Below are 19587 nucleotides of genomic sequence, written 5' to 3' on the forward strand. Positions count from 1 at the left end.
CCTACCCTGAATTCAGAAACATTTTCCCTTATAATTTCTTCTTAACGTTTTATACTTTTAGGCTTTCATATTTAGGTTCATAGATCCCTTCAAGTTATTTTCATGTATGGAAAAAAAGGATTGAGGTTAATTTTTTATATACGGATACCAGGTGTTCTAGTGCCATTTGTTGAAAACACCATCTCTTCCTCGGCTCTTGAATTGAGTTTATATTCTATAAAATGCTAATGTTAAATAATCTTTCAAAACTCAGTGGACCATATATGTGTGGTTCTATTTCTAGATTCTCTGTTTTATTCAAATGGTCTATATGTCTTTCCTTATACCAACACTGCCTTGATTACTGTAGCTTTAGAAGAAGTCTTAAAATTAGGTACTAAACGTCTTCCAACACTGTTTTTTGTTTTTGTTTTTAACTTTTCTAGGTCCTTTATACTCCTACATAACTTTTAAATTTCAATATCCAATTCTTCATTTATAGCAAGTATACACAGACCTGAATTTTTAGATCTTTGTCTTTAGTTGCAAATGAATGTAATGCTGTTTATTTGGCTCCTGTTGTTTGACATCTGGGCATATCCATTTTGGCTATTAATTTTTAAAAGATGCTAAGGACATTATTGTACAATTCTTTTGTGGACATATATTTTATTTTTTTCTCTTAGATAAATATTTTGAAGTGGAATTATTAGGTAACAGGGTGGGTGAGGGTTGATGTTAATTTTCTAAGAAACTGCAAGATCTTTTCCAAAGTAGTTTTCCCATTTTACTACCTGACCATCGACCAGCAATATAGGAGAGTCAGGTTACTCTGTATCTTTGCTACATACAAGATTGTCTATATTTTTAATTTTAGTCACTCTTGTAGATGTATATTAGCATTTTATTACAGTTTTAAGTTTTTCTGACAACAATGACATTGATCACTTTTACATGTGATTTCATACAATTCACATATTTTATTAAATGTCTGCTCAAGTTTTTAGCTCATTTTTATTGCACTGTCTCCTTATTAGTGGGATGTAAGAATTTAATATATATGATATTAGGCCCTTGTCAGATTTGTTTGGAGAATATTTTCTCGCTTTCAGTGACTTTCCTATTTGATTTTTAATTCTGCATTTCAAATTAGATAATTTCTTTTTATCTATTATCTAGTTTATTGTCTCTTGTTATGTCCCTCTAATATTTTGAGATACTTTGTTTATAAAGATTGTATTTTTCAAATTAAAGCCTTTTGTTTTGTTGTATTTCTTCGGTGATTTTTCCCATACTTTTATATGTTAAAGCATATTTTATTTTATGTCAGTGAACACAATTATAATAGCTGCTTTTAAAATTTTGCATGCTAATGTCAACATCTGTGTCATCTCATCATTCGTTTCTATTGATTGCACATTCTATTGATAGTGGGTTATATTTTCCTGTCAATATGTCTTAATATCTATTTAGGAAATTTAGATTTATCATTAGCTTCTTCAATAATAAAGTAGTGATACAATAGAATAATTTCTCTTGAAAAGTATTGATACGCATTTTAGGAAGCATTAGCCTTGGTTGAATTAAAAATCAAACCTGAAATTTATTTCATTTTCAATATTTTAGCCTCACTCAAGTTATTTCAAGTCTGCCCTCTATGCCATAATTCTAGGGTCAGCTAAAGATTAGGGCAGAATTTATTCAGGTAATCTGGAGCTCCCTTTGTCTGGCTGTCTTTATTCTAGACTTCTGGTTATTTAGTCCAACAAAATTATATTTGTATACCTAAAATGTACCAGTAAACTTAATGAAAAAAATTATATTTGTCCATTTGAGTTTCATCATCTCTGCATGATGTTGACTGGAGTCTGTCTTGGTGTTACAAGTCATTTAAAAATTGAAACTTTACCTAATAATGTTTCCTTCTTCCAAGTGTGAAACTACCTCCAATGTTTGCTAATTTTATTCTGCCACTTTATAGCTATTTAAAGTAACTTTTTTTCTATTCTGCCAGATTTACCATTGTTATGTGTAGGAGAGTTCACCTCAGAAGAGCTGTTGGACATTGTAAGAAGTTGAATTTACCTATCTTTATAAGTTTTTGTTGAAAGAACTGGGTCAACCTCCCTCTAAAAAAAGTTTTACTATGTTGTGCCTACTGGAGATTTTCTTCACATTTATCCTACTTAGAGTTTACTGAGTACTTTGAATTTGTGGAATGTATCTTATAATTTTCAAAATATATTATTCTTTCAAATATTGTTTTTACTCATATCTTTTCTATTTTATACTACTATAATTACATGTATTTTAGAATTTCAAGCATATCTTTAATGTTACTATTTACTTTGTGTTTTATTCTTTTCCTTTCATTTTGGATATTTTCTATTAACTCATTCTTCATTTAACAAACTCCATATTCTGTTGTGTTTGGTATTCTATAACATAATTGAATGAATTTGAAATTTCCAAAACTATATTTTTAATTCAAGGTAGTCCATTTGACATATTTATAGATTTCATTATCTGATAATATTCTCCAGTGGTCTATTATTTCTCATTTCATTAATATATTAGCATATTATTTTAAATTATCACCATAAAATGTTATCTAGATCATCTATGGATCTACTTCTACTGCTTATTTTTATTATTTTTAAATTCTTATAAGCTTAAAACTGTTTTATAGTATACAATACTTGTTTATAAAAGAACTACATAATAAGTTTCAGAGAATAATATCTTTCACCAGGCATTATTCCATCTTTCCTCTGTCAGGTAGATAGAGTTAAAGTATATGTCTGCATGGCCCTCCTGTACTTTCAATTACAGTCTGCTAGGTCTTTGTCTTTTTAACCTTAAAATGTTGTGAGAGATTCATTGAACATTTTAGAATTCTCCAGTTTAGCTTTTAATCATCCTTCTCCACTAATCGTCAAAATAAAACTATTTTAAAGTCATGAGTTTAACAAGACATCTTCCTTCCATCGAGCATTGGTTTCCTAAACACTAAGAAATTGAAGATTTCATTCTGGTCTGTAGAAGCTTTTAAAAGCCTAGCTTTTGAACTTCTTGTGTGCCTCAAATTTCAACAAATTTCCCAATGGAAAAACTAACCATGCATTTTAGGCCCCTTGTGTTCTCAATGTGTCATTCAAGTCCTGTGCAGCTGCTGAAATCTTTATTGTTTTGTCTTTCACCCAGGAGAGATCCACTGTCTGAGTCCAGCCTGATTCTCAATAATCTACAATAGGAAAACATCCACAGGGAAAGTGGTCTTAATTTCTTCCTCATATAGGTTTGGTACAGGAAAGATCACACCTTCAAGCATATACTACAGACACACACACACACACTTCCATCCTCCACTCTCATCTACAGTGTATTCATAGAAAGTCAGACACATCAGAAGGCCATACCCTCCTGTGCGCCATCTTCAAATCCCTAAGATGTAAAATGTACAAATGAGACCTAGGGGAAGAATGGTTCTGATTCTGCCTTAGACACCCACACTGTACAGTGGGGATTGACTGCCAATCTTCTTGTTGCTGCACAATGAGTTCTGCATCACAAAACGAGAAGCAGATAGTAAGGAGAACCAAACCTACATTATAGGAAATCTGCTTCTTCTGCTTCAAAATGGTAAAATGTGTCAAGATGCTGTATCATACTTCAGATCCACCTGATCTGTGGTTATGATAATTCATGCTCAATCTCCTAAACATGGTAATTTGAAATGTAGCTAATTTTAGAGATAAATTTATAAGCTATCCAAAACATTAATTTATATGAATGAACTAAAATAATGATAACAATAAGGGAGAAACAATGGTGATATTGGTCATATTCCAGCCACAATAGAGAGCTCAAAATATCCTCTATCATTTTCAACCTTACAGAGAAGCATAAATATAGACAAATGAGGCATAAAGACAATATTTGACAATAATGCCCAGGGTAACATTTTGAGTAATAAGGAAAACAATTAAAAGCCTTGATTCCTGTCCTGTGAATCCTAGCCCAGTCATTTCAACAGAGGCAATTTTGTCCATAAGGAGATATTCTACACACTACAATGAGCAAGACAGCCTTCTACAACAAAAAATTATCTATCATACCCTACTGTTAAACGAAAAAAATCAGGTGCTCAAGCTTAAATGTCACATGGCTTCTCTTATGTGAGAAACCCAAAATATAGTTACAGCTAAGAGCAAAATAAAAGACAATAGGAGACAGGGGCATCTTTGGCAAAAGAGAAGGAGACAAAGAGATGGAGGGAGGGGGAGGTAAGGGAGAGGAAGGGGATGAAAAAAGAATTAAGATGTGTTCTGCACATGAACAAACTCTCTGAGGGGAATTTAAGTATTAGTACTGCAAACATGTACCAATAAAAATTAAAATAAAAAGTTATCTATCCTAAAATAATATGTGCCTAAGTTGAAAAACCCTGTCCTACAACTAACTACCAGATAAACACAGATAAAGATTACACGGTGCTTATATTATACAAGTCAAAATGCCAAATGTTCATGTATATGATTTTTACTTTTCATTATCAAAATGATTCTGTTTCACAAGTACTACTAACTTCATTTCACAAATGAAAAGGGTCCTGTGTGTGTGTGTGTGTGTGTGTGTGTACAAACACATAGGTAGATGGATAGACAGATGTATAGAATTTTAAACATTATAAATAATCTGATGAAATAGTATATTTTAATTATTTAGCTTTTTTCAGTATTCAGAAAATACTGTGACAACTCAAATATTGAATATTTTTCCCAGTAGCTCACAAAGCCAAGAGTTAATCCATATCCTTCCCAATCTAAGCCCTGCATCTCCCTTTGGTTCTGAGACTTGGATAGAAAAAAAAATTTTAAATACACAAAAAGGAGACAAAAAAATGGGATTTTAAAATTATACATACTTTTCAAAAAAAAAAAAACAAAGCCCTGCAACTTTAGGACACAAAAATTACTCAAGACCTTTTTCCTTGCAGAAAAATCACTGGAAGGATGGTTTATCTGTCATTTCTTTTAAATTGCTTCACATCTGCATCTTTGCTCTCAAGAGGGACTGGACCTAGAATGTATGATGCTGAATTCATTCACAAATGTGAAGTCCTTCAATTTTACAAAGTTTATTTGATACATTATCCTCTCTTCAAAATAGATTGTCAAGTAAGTGGAATTTTCTACACCCATACGTAGATACACAATTTGAATCTTCACAAGTTGAAATACAAACACAAGTTGTTCTGATTCTGTCCATTGAATTTACTAGAAAAAGCTATTCAGAACTTTTTGTTTTTCTCATGTTTGCCGTAAGCATTCTTCCAGTACTTCTCAACTTTTGAACATAGTGGCACACACAGAAAGTATTGATATTTTCCTAATCCCTAGATAAGCACAGGTGTTTTTGCTTACCATACTGGGACTTCACCTGTCCCAAGCCTTTCCAAGTCACAAAATATGAAAGGATGAACAATTTAGCATACCTATGACCCACATTAGTGCATTTTACACAATGACAGATCTATTTAGTCTCATCTGTGGGCTTTATAAAACTCCTCCCTTTACTCCATTGTGTATTAAATGTGATAGCAATTAAATAGATAAAATTATATCAAACTTGTCTTAGTTGCTTTTCCTCATTGCTGGAACAAAACACTCAACACCCAAAGTTACAGGAGGAAAGTTTTACTTCCACTCACAGTTTGTAGAAGCTGCAGTCCATTGTCGGCTGACTCTAAGGCAGGGTGGCATGGCACAAAGACATGGCAGAGTAGAAACAGTCCACAGCAAGGGAGGCAGGAGTCAGCAAAGCAGCAGAAGCAGAAGCAGTAAGCCTGCCTTCCTTCTGTCCCTTTATACTCCATCCAGGCCACAAGCCTATTGATTTCTCCCACCCACAGCCAAGGTGGGGCTTCCATTATCCACACACATAATCCTAGAACTACAGTCTTAACCCATATCCACACACCCTAAATCCAACCGCCTGTGAAAGGCCCCACCTATGAATGAATGAGAGGATACACACTGGGAGACATATAGATACAAGCCATAACAAAACTCAGATGATTATTGCCCACCTCAGGTGTCTTACGCATATAAACTCTATGCTGGTGTTCCTCATGTGTTAAGCATTATAAAATGATTAATTCAAATGCTATTCAAGATATTATTGAGGATAAATATTTAAAAACAATTTCCTGTTAAGAAACACAAATGACTATATTTCACATGATATGTTTTCTCTCATTATCAACAAAAATCATCAAGAAAAATGTGAATTATGATATAATCATATTCTTTTTTATTGCACAATTAATCCCTATTTTGTATATTACTATTACTCACTTTACCTAACAAAAACAACATTTGTAATGAAATCTTAGCTCAAATTTAATACAATATGTCAGGAAATAGAAATATAAATCTCAGACATAACAACATGTCAGTATAAATGAATTTTTCTCTCTGCCTACATCACTTTTGAGCCTATTTGTTCATCCATTTGATTTTGATCTCTTCAAATAACATTTCCCAACCCCATAACGCCATAATAAATAAGTTATAAACCATTTTGAATTAAATAATTTCACAGTTTCCTCTTGGCTAATCTTTTCCTCTAGTTAATCCAGAATTACTATGAAATGTACATAGATCAAATAATCACATGCATTCTGTTTCTTACTTGAATGTGATAATTGTTAACATTTTCTTGCAGTGCTCCCTATTATCATGAGTAAGATCCCATCATTTCACTTCACAAAACATACTGAAAAGATTAACCATTTATAGAGATAGAATCTATTAAATACTTTACTGTTTAATGGGTTTGGATTGTGATTGGAGGAGAACGTAAAATTTGAAATATTATAATCTATATCACAATATGTTTAGTAATCTTTTAATTGCTAGATTTTTGACTTGCTATGTTAATATTTGGTAATTTAGTCTAGGGAGAGAAGTCAGAGTGTCAGAAAATATACCTATGAGTGAATTATCCAAATCCTAAACCAAACCATTCAAATATAAACATATATATCCATTCTCAAAACAAATACTTGATATTTGTAACCTGTACTTTTCATTTTTTTTTTTTTTTTTTTGCTTTGGTATTTTTGTACCAGGGATCGAACTCAGGAGCTTGCGCTTGTGAGGCAGGCACCGGAACCACTGAGCTAAATCCCCGGCCTCATTTTTTAATAGGAATTAAATTAAAAGAATTATTTGTGATAGGCCTTTATTGATAACCAAAACAAAGCTTAGCTCTAATGCAAAGTAAATTTTCTTGTGGAAACAATGTTTAGAACTGCAACTCCTGCTTATAGTTATACACACACACACACACACTCATAGATACACAAACACAAATATACAAACTCCTCCTTGTTTCTTCTATGTAGAGGATTGTGTTTATGAGTTGAGAAAATATTAATTCCAAATTGGCTTATAAATCATAGCTCATTATTTGTGGAATATTAAGAGAAAAATGTTTCACTTATAAATCTGTTTAAGTTTCTTTCCAGCTTAAAATTGTTCAGCAATTCCCCCTCTGCCTTTAAAATAAATTCTAAATTTCTTGTTAGGCACCCAAGGCCCTTCATGATCAGAGTTGAGCTTATTTTCTAGCCTCATGGCTCATCCCTCCTCTCAAACCTTCTGACCTCATCTGGTCTATCTGATGTTCCTTGTACCTACACACCATGATGTTTGCTAATCATGACCTTGTGTAGGAATGCTTTTTCCAGGCTATTACAGCTGAAGAGCTGAAATATTTTTCCCCACTGAGAGTAGTCAGCATTCCCACCTTAACCTCTCCCTGAAGTCTTACTTCTGCTGCCTTGTGCACACCTCTTCCTCAGTTTAAGCACAGAACGTTTCTAAACAAGAAAAATGTTTGATCCACATCCAGGAAACACACAGAACCATAGAATGTGCATTTTTCACAATAACTGTACACTTGTTTCAACTTAAACTTATTTTCTCTAATAATCCCATTTTTTCAGTTAAATCGTATTTTATGCTATATGAATATATTTTTGAACAAATGAACATAACTATGAACTTAAATGTTGCTGTCAGAATTATTTTAGAGAAAATTGCCTTTATTAGGAAGCACATTTTTAAGCCAATGGGAAAAAGGTATGCCACTGAGGGCATATGCTGACAGGCTTGAAGACAACAAAAGAGCACAAAATTTCTCTGAATGAACAATGAGGAGGAAATTGTTGGTAGAAAATAGAGAGTAAAGAAGAAATGAGGGGGAGGGTAGTATGGTAGATAGAAGATTCAAACTAGAAACTTGAATATTATAGAAGAATTTAGGAACAAAAGAATTTTAAGATTAATGGGAAGCTGATTTTCTTAATGTAACACAGACTGGTACATCTTTCAAACATTGTTTACTCAATTTTTGTCTACAAAAATAACAGGGACACTGGGCATAGTGTTGCAAGATGACCCCTCAACTGATCCCTAAATGGTGGTGATGGAAGGTTAGAATCATGTGTAACTATGAAAGAGTCTTCAGCTTGGATTTATGGACATCTGTGGAAAATAAGTTGTCAATTCAAGCTATATTTTGACAAGGGTAGTGTGACTCCACCTGATGGCTAGTATGGAAGAAAATTTATCAAACCTCCATTAACACTGAAGATGCTTAGTAGGAGTAAGCTCTAAAGGATCATGCTATTATGAGAAATAAAGAGTAAAAATTGTTATAGAACTTGGAGAGGAAGGGTTAAATCATTTTTAGATAATTTCAAAGCCAATGTAAGGGCAAATACAAATTTTTAAAAAGAGTTTTCATTCTTGTTGAAAATGAAGGAAGAGACTGACTCCCATTCCCTTTTCTTAGAATATTTACCTAAGACAACTTGTAAAATTATTTCTCTGCCTCTTTGAAATGGAGTTAAGTCTCTTTAGAAGCCAAATAAGCATCTTGCAGGCTTTATGACCCAGGGATGTCTTTCTCAAGGAACCAAAATCTATCTCTTTGAAGTATGAACAACAAGGGAGATAGAACCCCTGCCCAGAAATTTTGGGAAAGAGTAAGAGACTAATTTTACCAAGAGCATGGATCCTACTTGCAAAACTACCTCTTATCATAAAGACATAAGTTTATTTTTCCTTTGTTAAAAACCAAGAAACTGTCACAGATGGTCACCTCAATTTCCAGGTGAATTCAGAATGTATAAAAAAGATGTTATCAAGTCTTCTTACTTGAGGAGTAAATATTGTTTCTCTTGAAAAAATAATATATATATATATAAATATATATATATATATATATATATATATATAAGTATTTGCACAAACCTTGCTACACAAAAGAATGAGATTGCTTTGTGTCTCTGCCATCTCTTCAACAGTAGCCTCTGATGCCAATGATATTGTCAGTCAGGTAGTGGGACATTAGCGTGCCTGAGAGACAATTAAGGGAGGGTCGAAAATAGCGTGACTTTTCAGTTAAGAAAAGAAACAGAGACTTCAAATTTGTTAGGTTTCGGACCTAAAGCAATCCCATGGAGCATAATGACACTTTAAGGTTACACACTGCACATGCCTTCTGATACCTGGCCATCTGGCCATCTAGGTGTAAAACAAGGAATACAGCAATCCTAGCTGCTATAGTCTATGGCCCCATAATATCAGGAAAGGAAATGTTCTTTAAAGAACCCCCAATCTTGGGCTAGAACCTAACTTAAGAACTTAACTTTCTTACATTTCTTTTCTAAGTTTCTTACTTAATTAAAGCCCCTGAGGAAATAGTGACCATCTGAAAAGAACAGAAAGACATTTTGCAATTCCAACATAATTTCTAAGTAAAATCTTGAGAAGTGTCATGGTAATCTTAGTTCCCTGAATCCCAGAAGTACCCCTTGTACACCTCTGTGGTACTGCCCACCTTCTTGCTTGAAGGTAACTCTCTCCATGTCCTCCTTACAATAAATTCTACCCATACTTCTGCACAGATGCCTTGTGTCTTCTCTGAATTCTTTCATAAGGGAACAAAGAACTGAGAACCAAGGAGGTGAGGGGCAAGTTTCTTGCTGCATCAGGACCCAGCTTCCTGGTGACAAGATTTCTGTTTAATGTCTATGCAATGACATGAATATTTTCTTGCTCTACTACTTTTGTGGAGAGATTTTCTGGGTTGGGAGAATATTTGGTTTTAATTACATCTCCCAACAACAGTTGGTCAGTTTCTCACAAAAGAAAATTTTTTTTCCTTGTGGATTAACAAACACTGCACAATGTGTAATTACTGGACAGTTTGAATTATACTGAGCAAAAATGAGCAAAAAGTTGTTATACAGTTAGGGACTAAGATCTCTCCTGCAAAGGGGTGGGGAAGAATGACTATGGGAGGGAGAGGCGATGCAAGGACTAGTGAGGACCACAGTGGAAAATTCTCATACTTTCGATATCTGTAACACTAGCTCACAGGAAATAGTGAACAATCATTTTTTGATTTTCCCTCTCTCACAAGCACACATGGATACAAAAAATTACAGAACTCATATTTGCATCCTCGAATTAACAACAGCTAAATTTTGGCCAAGTTCTAGTCTGCACTACAAATTCATTTCAACACACTTCCAGCTCTTGTACACGTAACATGCAGGTTTAGAGAAGAGGTCTCCTTACAGATATCCAGGAACTTTGGTGTGTTTAATGACCTTATTTCTCAAATCCTTCACTGGAAAATTTAAGTGGGCCACCAGAATCTAGTGTTATCCCAACATTTTTGCAGTTTGATCTTTTCTCTATGATACTTTTGACTGATTGGTTTGGCTTGATTTTTAAACACTGTTCTAATAACCTCTCCAATATCCTAACCCTGTTTTCATTATGAAACATTCCTCCATTGTATACATGCTCTATATATTTTTCAATGACAGATCATTTTGAAAGTTCCTCACTAAAGGAGAAAGTTGGTCAAAAGGAGAAAGAAGGGTGAAAGAAACAGAAAGGCATTGAAAAATAAATAATCTTGACTAAAGTTAGCTTAATTAATTTCCTGTTAGCATATTCACCTCTTGCACTTCGCTAAAATTATAGGTCCTTTTGAGAGAAAATACTTCAGTCCCTCTGCTTGCTATAGTAAAAATGTGATACTGTGATGAACCCAGTTAAAATTTCCTTTCTTTTATGATCCTATAACTTTGAAAATTTCTCCTCCGGTTTATGTTCTGAGATTTAACTGCTCTGAAGTATTAAGTTGCTGAATACAAAAACTAACTTCCTTTGTTTAAAAAGAAAAGCAAGCATTTGAGATAGGGATATATAGGAATGCTTTTTTCATGACAAAAATAATTAGCCACGGCATCCTAAAGCTAGAGAAAATCAGGAAGAATGTATAGTCTAAATCTCACATTCTAAGACTGGTAAACAGATGCAAATGAAATTTCAAATAGAAGACATGACAAGTTGAACATGGAGTAACATTCTCAAAATTTTCTCTAAAATAGGAAAAGTTAGTAAGCAAGCCTGTTTCAAAAATTTGTGGATTTTGAGACCATGATAAGTCTAATGGTACAGTAACAAATATGAAAATCATTATATAATAGACACCTCTTTAAGCTCTGAAGTGCTTGCCAATTACATCTTTAAAATTACCTTCAGTTTGATTAAACTTTAGACTGGCTGTTTTCTAATTCTAGGGGCCTGGTTTCCCTGCTTCCTAATTCTAGGGGCCTAGTTTCTCTTTTCTAGGGTGTTTAAGAAAAACTTTACTTATAAATTCTTTTTCCCTTCTTTGGATCTATAAATATTCTTCAGCTTCAAACCCAGTGACCTAGAGAAAGAACCCCGTGTCTCAAAGACATGGAATCCATCTTTTTAAACACAAACATCAAGAAAGATAGGTCTCTATCTGTAGATTTCTGTAGGATAGATACAGCCTGACTTCAGTTGCACCAATTAGCAAATATAGATAACCTAATCACATTAATCAACTTTCCCTCTAGTTCTTTCACTCCAGTACTTTTCCACTAATTCACACCAGGACTTAAAAATCCCCCATCTTTTGTTTCAAAAGAATTGAGTTCAATCTGTCTCTCCTGGTGCAATAAACAGTCTCCTATGTTTGTTTAACTTGTCCAGTGAATTTTTCTGTTACAAGGTCACCATTGATTCTGCCATCCTAACCTCAGCATATGTAGCACTAAAGATCAGTGTCAGAGTGAAAAGGGTCCCTCCAAATCTGACCAGCAGCCTAGAAGGACCCCTAGCTTGAAAAATCTGCTCAATGAGCACACACACACACACACACACACACACACACACGAATTGTGAACAGTAACAATTGAAAGAAGCTGAAACATAGATGGAGAAGATATGGTAAACAACACTGATGTGAGTAAAGACCATGAGTAAGTACAAATTAGGTCCTGAATGTTACAGAATGGAAGAGAAGAAAGGACAGGTAAAGCGAAATGAAAGATAGGTGGTCAGGAAGGGGAGAGGAAGTTTCAGAAAGGGAAAAGGAGAAGAAGGATGAATATAGGAGACAGTGGGAAAGAGAAGGAGAGAGAGAGAGAGAGAGAACATTGAAGTCGATATGGTGACAACAGGAGTACAGGTCATGACAGAAGCTGACGTTGCCAAGCCCAACAAGTTAATAGACTAATTACTAGTATTCTAGACTTGCCCTCATGTCAAGGACTGTTTTCATTTTCCATAACATCAACCAATAATTTGGGGGGAAATTTTTACACTTCTTTACTTCATCTTCATTCTCTACCGAACAGCCTCATCCCAAGAGTCTAAATGAAAACTGTACATCACTAGCACTGAAAAAGGGGTGGAGAAGGAGGGAAAGAAGTGGATGGGATGGGTAAAGAAAAGGGAATAAAGGTGCGATGTGTATATACCAGTCCTCCAAGATGAATAAAATTGTTATTTATCACAAACATACTAATAAAGAAGAAAAAGGTCATTCTTATGGAAATTCTTCATTTCAAATATTTGTCTCCCCCAATATGCTTCTACTTAGCATATAATGTGAATGGATTTTTTGGCTTAAAACATAGCTTTCTACCAAAGAACTGTGAATAATACTATAAATAAGAAAATAAAAGTTAAAGGAGTGTCAGGAAGGAATACCTATAACAGAATAGGTAAATTTATGTTTCAATTATGTTTGTTTTGAATTTCTTCATCTTTTTTAATACTTCAGTTTTTACTAAAAACAGGAATAATGATCCCCCTTAACTGCAGTTTTGGTTTCTACAGTTTCAGTTACTCTCAACTAGCTGAGGTCCAAAAATAGTAAACAAATTATTTATGAAATTTAAATAATTTTATATTATCAGTTTTCTATTTTTTATGGTTGTTTCTAAATTCTCGCTGTGCCAATATTATAAATTAAATGTTACTCTAAGTATGTATATGGGGAAAAGTTTAGTAAATATAATATTTGATACTGTCTGAAGTTTGAAGCATGCTCAGGGGGTCTTGGGATATATTTTTTTGCAAATAAGAGATGATGGACTATATATGCTTGAGGTAAACTTGGGGTTTGGGTCTCTGGCATTCTCTTTCTCTGCTCACATTATTTCCTCCTGGTACTAGACACTTGCATCATCACTGCCCACCTAACGCTGAGGATGCTGACAGACCTCTTGAAAACCCCACACCGGTCCACAGGGCAACTTGAATCAAATTTTTAATCTCAAGAGAGGTAAATGGACATTTTCTCTTCTGCACCTTCTACTGTAATCCTTATCAACTGCTATAACCTTGAATCTCCTTCACCGGGTGTTCCACCAGACTTGGATGTCCCAGAAGATTAGAAACATATTCTATTCTATTTCTATTATCAATATCCAGTATCTGTCTTGACTTAATAAATGTTTACTTATTCAATTGGTAAATCATAATTTCTCTGAATACAAATAAAATTTGTTGAATTAAAATGGGACGAGAAAGTTAATTTATCTGGTGCTCATCGATGGACAATTGGTAGTGATCACACTTGGGGAGCTGTGTTGAGAAGGGCTCTGAATGTAAATATTAAATACATAAATGAAGACACAAATACACAACACACCCACAATCCCCCAAAAGTGTATTATAATCAATTAGCAATATTTACTATGAGCTAAGAGAAAAGTATTGGCATGAATGACACTTACTTACCACCTTGAGATCAAATAATTAAAACTATATAACATACATAGATTATATTTTATAGTTATTTTTCAAAAATTTTAACACAACTTAAAACATTTAATTTTGTCAACAACCCTGATTCTTGCTTTACACTTGTGAGAAAAGAGCTCAGAGAATTTAAATTATTTTCCAAAGTTTATGGCTTATAAGGTTAATAACTTGCTAATCTGGTACTCAAACCCAATTTCTAATAATGACAAAATGCTAAGATACCCCTCTGTTCCACATTGCATTCTTTTATATTACCTGTAATTATATTCAGCTCATGTGCAAGCATTCCCAGGCAATACATGAATGGCTACAGTTTGAGCATAATTATACCATGGAAATAGACCAGCTGGAAACTGCAAACTGAGCAATTTTATCAAAATGTATCTGGATGTGTCTCTTACATAGCCCAATTGCATTCACAATTACTAATTATATGTTTTATACAATTCAGTGCAAAGTCCTGTATAGTCCAAGTCATTGGAGATTATTCAAGAGTTAGTTTAACAATACAAATGTCCAGAGAGTGAATGAACTGTGATGGTGAAATGAAAATGAAGCCCTCGGCCTGTTTGTTTGGTATTGCCTGGAAAGGTCAAGTTAGCATAAATAAGCAAATACCTTTAACTGCTACATTCCAAGTAAAATGTGTCTCAAAAAGATACGTGGCAAGGCAGCAAGAGGCTCAAATCCAAAACACCTTGATCCAATGCATGACTTTTCCAAAAGTTTATTCCATATTATTTTATCTTAATCTCTTTATTCACAGTTTACTTCTCCAGTTAACTTCTTCAGGAATTTGGAAACTGATGATCACCAGAGGAGCAGTTGCAGAGATTCCTCAATTCTTTATAAATTCAGCAAATTCTTTGATCAATTAAAAATCAGTAGCATTTTGCTTGAATTGGGAGTGCTGAGAAATAAGGGAGTTCAGGGGACAGTATAAGGTCAAGGGTAATAGGAAGGCAACACATAGATCTGGAGAGATGCCCTATTGTCTGCATTAAAGTCCTGGTTTCCTCAATTACTAGAGTGTCAATAGCCCTCTGGCCTCAGTGCTGTCATCAAACCATTGGAATAATAACATAGAGTTTTTCAGAGCAACAAATAAGTGAATTGATCCAAAATACTTAGGAAAGTGCTAGGCACATGCCAGTATCTCAATAATTGCAAGCCAACAGTAATAAAAGTAGGCACAATTGTCAAAATTTCTCATGCAGTTTTAATACAAATAGTGGCAATAGTAGCAAGACTAGTTTTAAGACAGTACTATAACTGGAATGAACACAGATTGTCAAGTCTAAATACCTAGATTTAAAGCTAGTCACTGCTTTTTATAACCACGTCTCCTAATCTCATTCTTCCTTAGTGTCATTTTCTATAAAATGGCTCTAATAATACTTAATTTGAAGGTCTGTTATGAAGATCAAGGTCTAACACGTTAGGAAAAAAAAGCTTTGTAAAATCTCACAGGCAGGTCTATTGTAAATGTCTTTTTCCAGCATTAGAGACTATTTTTTGTTATTTCTACAAATACTTCTGAAGAAAGAGTATATAAAGCTGTTTTGTCACCATAGAGTAGGCCTAGATATGTTGCAGATTTGTCTCATTTTCTTCTATTCCGATCACAGCACCAGAACAGATTTTAATGATATTGGAGAAGGGAGGCAGAGTTTCAAAAAAAAGAGAGAGAATTATTTTGGATGGGCAAAATGTATTTTGGAAGGGCAAAAGTGTGTAACTGATTACTTAAGCAGAGACCATTAGAATTCTGAGAAAGAAGATAAGATCAAACACCAATCACAAATGTCATTCACAAAAAACACAATTCAATTAAGTTACACTTCAGTTGAACAGACAATATTTTTGTAAATTTATTTTTTTTTAAAAATATGAATATATAATTTTAGTCAAAAATTTCTACATAGGTTTAATTGGAGAGTCAAATTTAGAGTCATTTTTAAAAGCGCTCATTTTCTTCCTTTTATGTTACTTGTCAGCTTACTCATTGATTCAGGTTAACACCCGTGACAACACATACACATATAAACTACTAAGAGGGAAAAGAGCTCCTTTTTCCTAAAATATTTACTTTTTTCTCCCAATGATTCTGTAACAAATAACATAATTACAGTGCTTTGCATTCTGTAACACTCCGTAAGTGCAGGGAGAAATGCTCCGGCTACTACAAATTTATCTGTAATGACACTCCTCCCAAAAAGGAGCAACTACTTTTCAGTGAGTCTCGGTAAAATGGACTATCTCACCTTTTACAGTAGGCAGTAGTATTTCTCTATTTAATATGGAAATGAACCATCTTAGGATAATTTCAAAACTACACTTTCTTGAGTTCAGAATTAGTCATATTCCTAATCTTGTCTCAAATGTCATTAGCACTTGCCTGAATTTACCCTTTGAAGTTTAAAACCATACACTTTCTCTCCTTCCCTATTCTAAGTACACATATTCAGACTTCCTAGGAGACAGCAACTTTACTTTTTCTATAATCTTAAGACACAGTATTATAATGCTAATTTACACATGTGATTGTAAATTGCCCACGATTCTAAATTCTGTCCTATAGCATTCTTTTTTCTTTTTTGTTTATTGAGACAGAGTCTAGCTATGTAATTCGGGCTGGCCTTGAACTCACTGTGTAGCAACTTCGAGGCCAGCTATCCCCTCCTGTCTCAGCCTCCCTAGCATTCTTACCTGAAAGCATTCTTAATTAATATACTGATGTAATGTCTTCCTATTTAGTTGTTATTTTCCATCTAGTCCCAGAAAAGCTACACAGAAGTCTTTGGGGATATTACCACTAGAAACAGAAACCATACAGAGAAAAGAGATATAAAGGAATGGAGAGAAGAAAGGCAGATTTAAGCAAATCTCAGGCCATAAAAATTCCTCCAACATTATAAAAGCTTCAGACAGATCGTCAGTTCAGTCTGTATTGTACTCAGCGTAGTGTCAAGGCTCAAAGTGGCATTTTATATGTACCTGCTGATGATGACATGTCGGGATGACTTTTAGTAATGCCAGAGCAAGAAACCCACAAGTGCCAAGTGTTATTAAAGCTTTTCACTAGATTCTGTCCCAAATTCCCCAGTTATTTAGCATAGCAGAACTTTATATTTGGCCTGTTATGTTCAGGACTAAAATGCTATTTTTGACATTCTTATCACCTGTCTCTGAACAATTCTTATTAGGACCTTGGAAGCTCCTGAATGGAGCTGGCAGTGCTCACCTTTGAACATTTCTATGTGCAAGTACTTTCTTCCCGAGAAGCTGAAAAGTCTCAGCTGAGAAAACCTCTGAGGTTTTAGAATATAAAAATATTTATGATGGGCTACAATATTCTCATTCAGATTTAACTTCAAATGGGTATACCAGTAACCCTGGAGGGAGTCACCATCAAGGAAAAACAATTTGATATTATGATTGGGCTGCAATGCCAAGATCTAGATGTATTTAAAAGGAACAGCTAGGCTCCGGGAAGTCTTGTGCTGGCAGTGGATTTCATGATGAACTGGACTCTGTGGCACCTTCTGCACATCTTGAGACAACACCAAAGGCTGCTCCAGTATGGCCCCTCACCTGAGTGAATGCAGAGTCATTCTCTTTCCTTGCCAATTCTGGGTGTACACAAAGCAGCAAGTGCCATAAACTTCTGGTTTTCCTAGCAGCATCAGAGCCCTACAATTTCCATAGTCACAGTGGTTCCTTAGGCAAGTAAAGGCCACTGGATTGCATAGCATGGGTTCTAACCAACTAAAAGGCTGTGGACTCCATGTCAAGTGGACACTCTAATTTCAGGTAAGTATATTCCCAGATTGATGAGTCTATTTGGGGTTTGGAGAAAATATCTGAGTATGTGAATCAAGGATAATAATGGATAGTTTTGCTAGTTAATAGGTGGGTACTTAGCATGTTGGCACCTGCAACAAAATATAAACAAGACCTTATTTGATATTGAGTTGTCTGATCATTGTATAAAACTTTTCCTCTCTATTATTCAACCTGCAAGAACTCTATGGATTACTTGAAATAAAACAAATTAATAAATGATACTAATGATAATATATTTTATTAATTATAGTAAATTAAATATCAACTGAATTGCACACATATGAAGAAGTATTATTTTTTCAATTACACTAGCTTTCTTGAAAAGTGTCTATGAGCAATCTCAACTAACATGGCTTATTATATCACTTTTCCTAGTCAAGCTTCTTGCAGAGGATGTACATGTATCTGAAATTGAATACTGAATTTTTTTCATCAATTTTATTGGTACATTTTAGGTATACAATATGATGACATTCTTCAATGAGAATCTATACTTTTACCTGATATATCTGTGTTCTTATTTTTTCCCCATTCCCCTGCCCCTGCTTCCACCTCTCCACCCTTCCCTATTTACAAAGACATTGCTAACATTTCTCCTATTTATTCCTTGCCCTTCTTTCCTTTCCCCTATCCCTCCCACTTCCCCTTGCCCTTTGAAACTTTTCTTCCTATTTCACATTATCTTTTATGCATTTTGATCCTTATTAACACTTTCAGTTTCTCACACCATAGAAACTATTTGGTATTTACACATATGTGTCCTATTTATTTCACTTAAGAATATCGCCTCAATGTGCATTCATTTAGTTACAAATTTCTCTTGTTTCTCATTCTGTATGGCTGAGTAGTACTCCATTTTATTTTTTTAAAAAAAAAAAACATGTCTTCTTTATCCAGTCTCCAGTTGATGGGCAATTGGGCTATTGCCAAGATTTGGCTATTGCAAACTGTTCTGCTATGAACGTGGGGGCACATATATTGCTGTGGTTTGATTCCCTTATTTCTTTTGGGAAGATATACAGCAGGAGAACAGCTGGGTCAAATAGGACCTCTAATCCTAGTTTTCTGAGGTATCTCCATACTGATTTCCACAGTAGTTCCACCAGTCTACACTTCCACCAACAGTGGAGAAGGGTTCCTTTTTCCCCACAAGCCTGCCAGCATTTGCTATTGTTGATTTCTTGATAGTAGCCATTCTTTCTGGAGTGAGGTGGAATCTCAGTGTGGTTTTCATTTGCATCTCTCCAATGACCAGTGATGTTGACCATTTTTTCATATGTTTATTTACTATTTCTACTGCTTTGTCTGAGAAATGTCTGATCATTTCAGATGCTCATTTTGGGGTTGGGTCTTTAAATTTGGGAGTCTGGTCTTTTAAAGTTCTTTTTATATTCTAGGTAGTAGACCTTTGAGGAACAACTGGTAAAAGTCTTTCCCACATTGTGGACTGTTTCTTCACACTTTTGGCAGTTTCTCTTGCTATGCAGAAGCTTTTTAGTAAGAAAGCCCACTTGTTGATTGTTTGTGCTAGTTCACGTGCAACTGAGGTTGTGTTCATGAAATATTTTCCTATGCCAATGTCTTT

This window comes from Heterocephalus glaber, unplaced genomic scaffold (assembly GCF_053883595.1).
Source record: "Heterocephalus glaber isolate CG9 unplaced genomic scaffold, H.glaber_assembly_v1.0 deba00001569, whole genome shotgun sequence".
NCBI lineage: Eukaryota > Metazoa > Chordata > Mammalia > Rodentia > Bathyergidae > Heterocephalus > Heterocephalus glaber.